The 9,570-nt window shown below is 36.3% G+C and overlaps 1 long non-coding RNA gene across 2 annotated transcripts; it reads left to right on the top strand.

The window, feature by feature from the left end:
• The first annotated feature begins 6,841 nt into the window (after positions 1-6,841).
• LOC145554899 (uncharacterized) lies at positions 6,842-9,050 on the top strand. 2 transcript variants are annotated; one of them, XR_014090945.1, is made up of 4 exons: positions 6,842-7,804; positions 8,409-8,546; positions 8,654-8,760; positions 8,851-9,050. It is a non-coding gene; the product is annotated as an uncharacterized LOC145554899 (long non-coding RNA). The 2 variants fall into 2 exon arrangements; XR_014090944.1 differs by having other exon boundaries at positions 6,844-7,804; positions 8,661-8,760.
• Positions 9,051-9,570: the final 520 nt, after the last annotated feature.

Below are 9,570 nucleotides of genomic sequence, written 5' to 3'. Positions count from 1 at the left end.
AGAAGGCTTATGGAAACATTACACCCTCTCAATCTGAAATCTATGTCAGCTTCCAGTAGCTCCCCTCAGTCTGCCTGCCGGGAAATAATGGTAGCACTCCAATCAAAGCAAATCCTGGCCCCCCGCGGCTTTTAAATGGGAGGATTTTCCTCTATAAGAGGAGGCAAATGGGCCTCCTCATACCTTTCATTAACTGCTGGTGTGGAGTCACAGCAGACTGACAAAAATGTTCCTGCAATGTGAAGAGAGATTAATGTTAACTCCGTTTGGGTTGGAACAGAAACAAAAAAGGCAATTCCATTCAAAGTTACTCTGAAAAAATAAATTAATAAATTAAAAAAATTACTCAATCTTGCAAATTAGAATTTTATTGCATCTTATTTTTTTCCAAAATTTGTGTGGATGAAAGGAAAATATGCTGATATAAAATAAATTGTAATCAGTCTTATGTTGGACTTGGATACAGTGAAAAAACAAGTTGAAGGAGTAGAAAATTATCCCGGGTAACCAAGCAGAACGGAAAGTTTAGAGAAAGTGGTTAGGGGGGATTTTAATAATGCAGTCTGTGGATGTCAGCAGACATTTTAAAGCCCATTCATGCAACCTTTATGCCCACACATCAACCTGACATGAATCTTGCCTCATGATTTCAGTGCATTGATTAAGTTGGCATGGTGAGGAAATGTAGCCAATAGATGGCAATTCTGAGTTAGCTTCCAATGTCAAATAAAGTTTAAAACAATAGCAAACAAGGAGAAGGTGAAGGAAATCTCAACAGCATACATCTGGAGAGAAGAAGTTAAGAGGCACCAGAGTAGTTAGTGGTGGTTTGTACACCCATTAAATAGATTATGTTATGTGGATGAAGAAGTTCCATTATTTCTGTCACTAACATGAGGTCAGCTGCTTGTTGTATGGAGCTAAAACAGTCTCATAATTCACAAATGCACAAATCAAGATTCACAAATGCACAATACAGATGTGAACAAGATTCACATCTGTATTTTTGATACAAACACAAATGTATCTTGATTTCCAAGATACATTTGGAAATCAAGATACATTTGTATCTTGATTTCCAAATCAAGATACAAATCTTGAGTTGCAGCTGCAACTCACAGGGCTCCTTTTGCCCTGTGAGTTGCGCTGCATTTGTGTGTGAATTTTGAGACTCTCCTGATGTCTCAATCCACAAATGTCTGTTTATAATAAATGGTCTATCTGATTGGATGAAAATCAACCAACCAGATGGCCTCCTTGTTTCAGCCAATCACATGAACCCATTCCAACAGCGCTGTAGCCATGATGAAGCACCGACAGTATAGACCTCAGCCTGGCTTCTGGCAGTGACAGAAGAGCGGAAAGCGAAAAATTTATTTAAAACATTTAACTATTTATCTCCACGTTATGATTATTAATGTTAATCGATTTAATTGTGCAACTATCAACAGAAGTGAGTGAGCTGAGCTACTGGGCTATGCTAGCGATTCTGCATGCTAATAGCATCAGGCTAACATCTTTCCATATAGTTGAATTTATTCAATAATAGGCTTTGTATATTATGAATTGTTATAAAGCCCTGATCCTTAAATGATAAATTATAGCAGTGTAATAATTCACTTAAGTCACGCTTTTCAGAAACACAAAGTGATGTTTTTATTTTATTTATCCTACCAGGCTGAACATGCTATCTGCCAAAAGGTGCTACACCATGTGCTCTCTCCGTCCTTCGCTTCCTTTGGAAATATAATATCAAAAGTTTAAATTGGTAATTCATCGGTCTGTACATCCCTGAATATAATTTTAAAAAATCAACTAAAAGCAAGTGATTAAAAGGAAATGATTCTTTGTGTCCTTTAGGAATCTCTGAGGCATGAAATCCTTCAGACCGTGAGAACGATTTCTACATCCTGTGAAAGAACCTGATCCACCAAGTCTCTAGGTACTTCTGGACATTTATTTAGTGTAACTAGTCCTCCATAGACCCTCCATGTCCATTTTAAAGGATTCCCAGGCCTTTCAGAATTTTTTATTTGAGGTTTTCCTACATGTTGTTTGTTTTGAACATTAATAAAGAACTGATGTACTGCTTTAAATGTAATTCCTGTATTTTAAACATTAATTTTAACAAATGGCTACATCAACCAGGGTAATCAGGCTGCATATACACTATGAAAAAGTGCTTGTTTTTACAATTCTATCAACTTTTATACTTATAAGGTAACAATAATTGTAAATTTTTGCTAAACCTGCCTAATTTAGCAAGACACTAATATACTATGTAGACATTAGATAGACTGGGATCACAGAACTGATGTGCACTGTAATATTTAGAAAAGAGTACTGTAAAAAGGTTTCAGTTGTCTGAATGAGCGATCTCATCTGAAATATAGTAAAAAGGCCTGCTTATGACTGATAAGCTAGAACTATCACTTTATGAATGTATTATAACAAAGAAAATGAAGACCTTTGAACTTTAATGTCTTACACGTCTGCATTCTTCTTGGACTTTTTTTCCATGAACAAATTCTAAATTATTCATCATTTTTTGTGACATTTTGCAGCTTAGAAAGGCCAGAGAAAGTAGAATTGCTACTGATTGAGCATTATGATGCTGAACAGTATCATAAGCTTTTTTGTCATCTGTGCACATGTATCTTTTACACATAGTCTGATCAGAGCTGACATCATGATGAAGCTCTTTGTTTTCAGGGATTAGACAATCATAAATGTCACATAAAAACATGAGCAGATGGACTTTTTGAATGAAGTACAGAGAATTAAAAGCTGTCAGAAAAGAGGCGGGAAGGTTGTCAGATTTAGTACAAAAATTAGGTTTTGTTTGTGTTGCCATGGCAGCCTGCTTAACCTCTCAAATAGGATTATGGAAGTTTAAAAATGGCCATGGACATAACACATACAAGGCAAGCTAATTGACTGTCAGGATATTAGCAAAAACCAATCAAAATGTGCAGGAAGTAATTACAGCTACGGGTTAGCACTGACTTATTACTAAGTCCTTATCACCAACAGAAGCAGATAGAAATGTGATTAATATTGTTATCATCATTTAGCTCCAGACATTATTAATGTGTGATGGAAGAGGATCAAGATCAGACTCATCGCTGGCATTTCCTCCGATACCAGATTGCTTGAGTTTTAAAATAAGACAAATGTTACTGAGATACTGCAGGCCCAAAACACATGTAAAATGTAGCATACCATTAAGTGTTGCCTTATTTATCAGTGGTTTTCATCCACAGTTTGCCTGCAGTTTATCAGAGAAATATATATATATATATATATATATATATATATATATATATATATATATATATATATATATAAATATACACACGTGTGTGTGTTGAGATAAAATGTACATAGTGAAAAAGCAAGGCAGCAGTTTATTTCATTGATGTGTTTAACAGTTTCTGTTAAACAGTTTGTGACATTGTATGAAACGACCATCATCATCAGCTTTACAGCTCACCACATGTCTTCATGCAAATGTGATAACTTCTGGCTGAGGCTAAGAGCTGGAAAAACATTTTCAACATTTGTAGTCAACCAGGTGCCGACACAGCTTCCAAGGGAGTCCTGCTGAATATTCAGGTCACCATTCAGTGAGGAGGTGAATTAAACTAAAACACATTTCCTCTTTATTGAATTTCTGAATACTAAAGGGAGATAAAGGCAGGTTAAATCAGGCAAGTGTGAGATTTGCAGCTCTCACTTATCTGCAGTGTGTATAATGCTTCAGCAGCTCAGACATCTGCATGCATCCATGTGTGATGTTTTATACATGCACTGTGATTCTTACTCATTTTAATGCTCACACAGCCCCTCTGACAAAATACTACATTCTCTGTGTAACAGCGACACAATGTGGACATTTAAGGAACTGACAGAAGCAATAAACTTTCACAAATTACGTTTGAGCATTTTAAATGCTCCTTTATGAATAAAATATCACAACCAATGTTTGATATAATATTCTTTAAAGTATTCCATCATAGTTCTGACTGTAGATTTGTTCTCATCTGATCAAACCACATTTTCTCATGTTGACTGTGTTCCTCTCATGGCTTATAACATTTTAAACTCTACTTTCTTTGTACCTTTTGTATAAAGGTATAATTTGTAGAACACATAACGTATTAACTAGTTGAACATTGTTTTACAACCTGAACCTTTTCAAATTTCAAAAGTTGTCTAACAAGTCTGAAGGCCTTTACAGAAAATCTGTTAATATACAGGTCCTTCTTAAAAAATTAGCATATTGAGAGAAAGTTCATTATTTTCCATAATATAATGATAAAAATTAAACTGTCATATATTTTAGATTCATTGTACACCAACTGAAATATTTCATGTCTTTTATTCTTTTAATACTGATGATGTTGGCATACAGCTCATGAAAACCCAAAATTCATGTCTCAAAAAATTTGCATATCATCAAAACGTTCTCTGAACAAGCAGTTAACCTAATCATCTGAATCAACAAAGTAACTCTAAACACCTGCAAAAGATTCCTGAGGCTTTTAAAAACTCCCAGCCTGGTTCATTACTCAAAACCGCAATCAGGGTCAGACTGCTGACCTGACTGCTGTCCAGAAGGCCATCATGGACACCCTCAAGCAAGAAGTTGAGACACAGAAATTTCTGAACCAATAGGCTGTTTGCAGAGGGCTGCATCAAGGCACCTCAGTGGGAAGGAAAAAGTGTGGCAGAAAACGCTGCACAACGAGAAGAGGTGACCGGACCCTGAGGAAGATCGTGGAGAAGGACCGATTCTAGATCTTGGGGGAAGCAGTGGACTGAGTCTGGAGTAGAAACATCCAGAGCCACCGTGCACAGGCGTGTGCAGGAAATTGGCTACAGGTGCTGCATTCCCCAGGTCAAAGGTCAAGACACTTTTGAACCAGAAACAACGGCAGAAGCCCCTGACCTGGGCTACAGAGAAGCAGCACTGGACTGTTGCTCTGTGGTCCAAAGTACTTTTTTTGAATGAAAGCTAATTTTGCATGTCATTCGGAAATCAAAGTGCCAGAGTCTGGAGGAAGACTGGAGAGAAGGAAATGCCAAAAGGCCAGAAGTCCAGTGTCAAGTACCCACAGTCAGTGATGGTCTGGGGAGCTGCTGGTGTTGGTCCACTGTGTTTTATCAAGGGCAGGTCAATGCAGCAGCTATCAGGAGGTTTTGGAGCACTTCATGCTTCCATCTGCTGACAAGCTTTATGGAGATGAAGATTTAATTTTTCAACACAACCTGGCACCTGCTCAGTGCCAAAACCACTGGTATTACTGACCATGGTGTTACTGACCATGGTGTTACTGACCATGGTGTTACTGACCATGGTGTTACTGACCATGGTGTTACTGTACTCAATTGGCCTGCCAACTCTCCTGAACTGAACCCCATAGAGAATCTGTGGGATATTGTGAAGAGAAAGTTGAGAGACCAAGACCCAAAACTCTGGATGAGCTTCAGGCTATCGATGCATCCTGGCCTCCATGACACCTCAGCAGAGCCACAGGCTGATGGCCTCCATGCTGCATTGAAGGCTGCAAAAGGATTCCTGACCAAGTATTGAGTGTATAACTGAACATAATTATTTGAAGGTTGACATTTTTGGTATTAAAACACTGGTCGGATGAAATATGCAAATTTTTTGAGACAGGGATTTTGGGTTTTCATGAGCTGTATGCCAAAATCATCAATATTAAAACAATAAAAGACCTGAAATATTTCAGTTGGTGTGCAATGTATCTAAAATATGACAGTTTAATTTTTATCATTACATTATGGAAAATAATGAACTTTATCACATTTTGTTACTTTTTTGAGAAGAATTGTGACGTGACAAAGTTCATGCACTGAAAAAAGAAAACAGGTGATAAGTATAACTTATATAACTTATAACTTAAAAACACTGAGTTCATTTGTTACAAGTTATTAAAATCAGTTTTTCCAAGTAAATATATTAAGTTTAATTTGTCATGTTAAACAAACGTAAATAAATTAAGTTTGACAAACTTAATTTGATTAAATGTAGTGATCTCAATTTTTTTAAGTCAGCACTCCGTTCTCTTTTTTTCTGTGTGGAGTATAAAAACTTAGCAAGGAACTACATTTGATAAACTGAATCTTGTTATGTATTACAAAAAAGTTTAATCGAACTCTTTAATTGGATCTGATTTGGAATGATTTTATTGTATTGGGGAGGAAATGCCCTTATGTGAGACTTCCAAACAAGATCAACCTAAATATTCTCTGAATAGTTCATCAGCAGCTCTCAACTTTGGATAAGCCTTGAATTATTTCTTTAAGTTTCAACTGGGTAGAAATAAATGACTGATTTTCAGGATGAGAACTGGACGTGAACCATGCAATAGGCTGTCACTTTAAATCCCTTCTCAGGTTTTAACTTGAGAGTGAAGGTGCTAAAGTGACAGAGGACCATCTAGAGCCTGCAGGTGGTTTCCTGTCTGACAGTCTACCACTGGATGATCCATGCTGCAGGATAATTAGTCTTCAGAGGTTTCTGTCTGAACACCAACAGCAGCAGAGGCTTTTCCCACAGCAGGACTTGAAGTGATCTGTGCTGCTCAGAGAGATAAGTGAGGTATGTGATGTCAGATACAGATCAGACAACACGGGACGAAAAGTGGGATTTTCGACAGCTATTGACACCTAGTTCTGCCGTGTGCATGGAGATTGAGGGCTTTCGGCAAGAGGTTTTTGTCAGAGTGGAAAATGGTAGAGCACTGCCAAGAATGGTCGAAAACGCTGTGTCTGTGTTCCCCTATCACCCCCCCCCCCCCTCGCCCCCCCCCCCCCCTTGTGCCTAGCAGAGGTTTTCGTATTTAAATGAAGTTGCTGGGAGCCAAGCAAATGCAAATCAACTGTTGAGCACTGGCCTTTTGACTCTCATTCCTGTTGTAGCTAACCCATTTTACCTTCTGTTCACCCGTTTACTAGACCCAGGACCTGGACAAAACCCCTCAGTGTTATTAATCGAGAAATAATGAGATTTAAGTATAAAACAGGCATTAATGCTGAAAATGTTCTAATGTTACAAAGTCACACAAATGGAACAAATTTAGTGACATTCACCATCCAGCACTGAACACACTTAGCTCAACTTAGGGATGTAACCTTAACACTTAAGTCTGCATATCAAAGTACAATTTTCAGGGTAAATCTGATGATATATTGTCAACATTGCATATCTGTCAAGCTCATCTAAGTGCACTACCTATAAGTATATCTGAAGTATACTAAAAATATTAAACATAATTGTACCAAAATACACTTTTAATATATTACATAAAAGTTCCTACATATTCATTCATATTTTGTTCAGTTAAAGTATACTTTTAAGTGCCTTAATAATCTTTTACTATTTATTAAAATTGCATACAATAAAAAAGGATAATCATGATGTAATTTTTAAGAAAGTATCCAATCAATTTTCAGATGTGTGATGTAAAACCTTATAATCAACGGCATTAGTTCCAGTTCATACTCCAGACCAGATGGTGGCGGTATTTCACACTTTCATTTATTTATAAAACGCCACAAAGAGAAGAAAAAACTTGAAGCAGGGAAGATAACAGACATTGTTCAAATTCACCATTTTTACTCGCATAATGCCTTCAAAGTAGAGAGGGCCTTGACAATAGTTATTAATTGTGCTAAATTCAAGCTGGTGACGTCATAGTCCAACAACGGATGGAAATGAAATGTGTCACAAAAGGAGCCCGGAGGGACGAAGGCTGCTAAGTGTTGCTAGCTGGTGGTAAGTTTGCTTATTAATTATCTTTGTTCAACTATAAACAGTGCAGTAAAGATATATAACTTATGTTGGTTTCTTAAATAATTGATCAATTTTATTGTGACTTGCAATCATTCAGCTTCATGTTATAACTGCATGAAGGTTGTTTGTTGCGACTTATACTTTAATTCATAAACTAAGCTGGTTTTAATTAAGCTCCATAAGACAAAGAGACTTTGATATTGTGAGGTTGTTCTAACTCGTTCATCAATGATTTTATCTTCAACATATGTTTTCAGTCTAACTAAGCAAATGAAGATGAAAGAGGAAACCAGAGAAATCAGGTGTTAGGAAACCTAAAGACTTTCTGTCTCAGAAGAAGCTCTGACTCCACCAGATCACCAACCAGCTCTGAGGATGAACCTCCACATCGTCTTCATGATGCAAGTTTGTTTTTGTTTTGTTTCAATGAGGAGCTAGCCACATTTTCAACAACAAAAACTGCTGTGTTACCAACACCAAGTGCTTAATAAACATGATTTGATTTAAAGGTAACTGGAAATAATTTTTTTCCCCTTGTTAATCTAACATTTATCTTTCTTTTTTTTTATTTGTTGTTGGCTTTCAGGGCCCTGTGATGGACTGGTGACCTGTCCATGGTGAACCCTGCCTCTCATCTGATGGCTGCTGGAGATGGGCACCACCAGCCCCCCTCACCACCCTGCAAGGATCAGTGTGTTCAGATCATGGATGGAAAGATTTTAAGGTAGTTTGTCTCCTTAAGTCCACATTTAAAACAGCTTTATAGTTGATGCCAACATCAACGGATTCTGACATTGCTGACTATTTATTTTCTACTTCTAACATAAACAGGGCAAAGACAACACCCAGAAATGTTTTTCCACCCCAGGCATCCGGTCCCAATCATCATCAGTTCTGATGATGTCACATACATGGCGAGTCCACAACGTCTTGAAATTGTAAGTATTATTTTTTTATTTGCCATTTTTCTGTTCTCTTTAAATACAAACACTTTCTCTGTTTAATTGCTCTATTGTTCTTTTTTGTAGGTTCCTGTAAGGTGCAGTGAACGGGAATGTTCTGTCGTTGATCCTCACTTTATATTTTATTGTCGCACTTAAATTGTCATGTTCATGTGTTCACTTTTGATGTGTAAACTGATAATTTATGTAAAGTTCATAAAGTTGTGAGTAAAATTGGACAATTTTAAAATGTCGGTAATAAAACAAAATATTTGAATTACCTTCAACATCTTGTGTAATTAATATTTCCATGTAATTGTAGCCTAAAACAATGTAAATACTGTAGTGTAGTTATGCATGTAATGTACAAAATAGGTACGTTGGAATAAAGACTTTCATAAGTAATTAAAATTGTAGCTTATTATCAATAGAAGGAAATCAAAAATAAAAATTAAGTGTAATTTAAATACATTACTAATATATTAATAGTATTTTATATTTTTAATATAATTCTGAGACAGATTACACTCAAAATATAATAATTATATCAAAATATAATAAAGCTCTGAAATATTATACAGTATTTAAAAAGTATACTTTAAGTACACTTGAAGTTGTTCCAAAAAAGTACGTATAGTATACTAAAATATCAGTGGTGGGAAGTAACGAAGTACAAGTACTTTGTTACTGTGCTTAAGTACAATTTTCGTGTATCTGTACTTAAGTAGATTTAATAATGAATACTTTCTACTTTTACTCCACTACGGAGCCCTCCAGGGGACATGGGGATTTTTTTTTCTTTTGCGT

The sequence above is a fragment of the Poecilia reticulata genome, chromosome 14 (genome assembly GCF_904066995.2).
Source record: "Poecilia reticulata chromosome 14, P_reticulata-male-v2, whole genome shotgun sequence".
NCBI lineage: Eukaryota > Metazoa > Chordata > Actinopteri > Cyprinodontiformes > Poeciliidae > Poecilia > Poecilia reticulata.
Note: the sequence above shows the minus strand (reverse complement) of the source record. Positions and strands in the feature narration are given on the sequence as shown.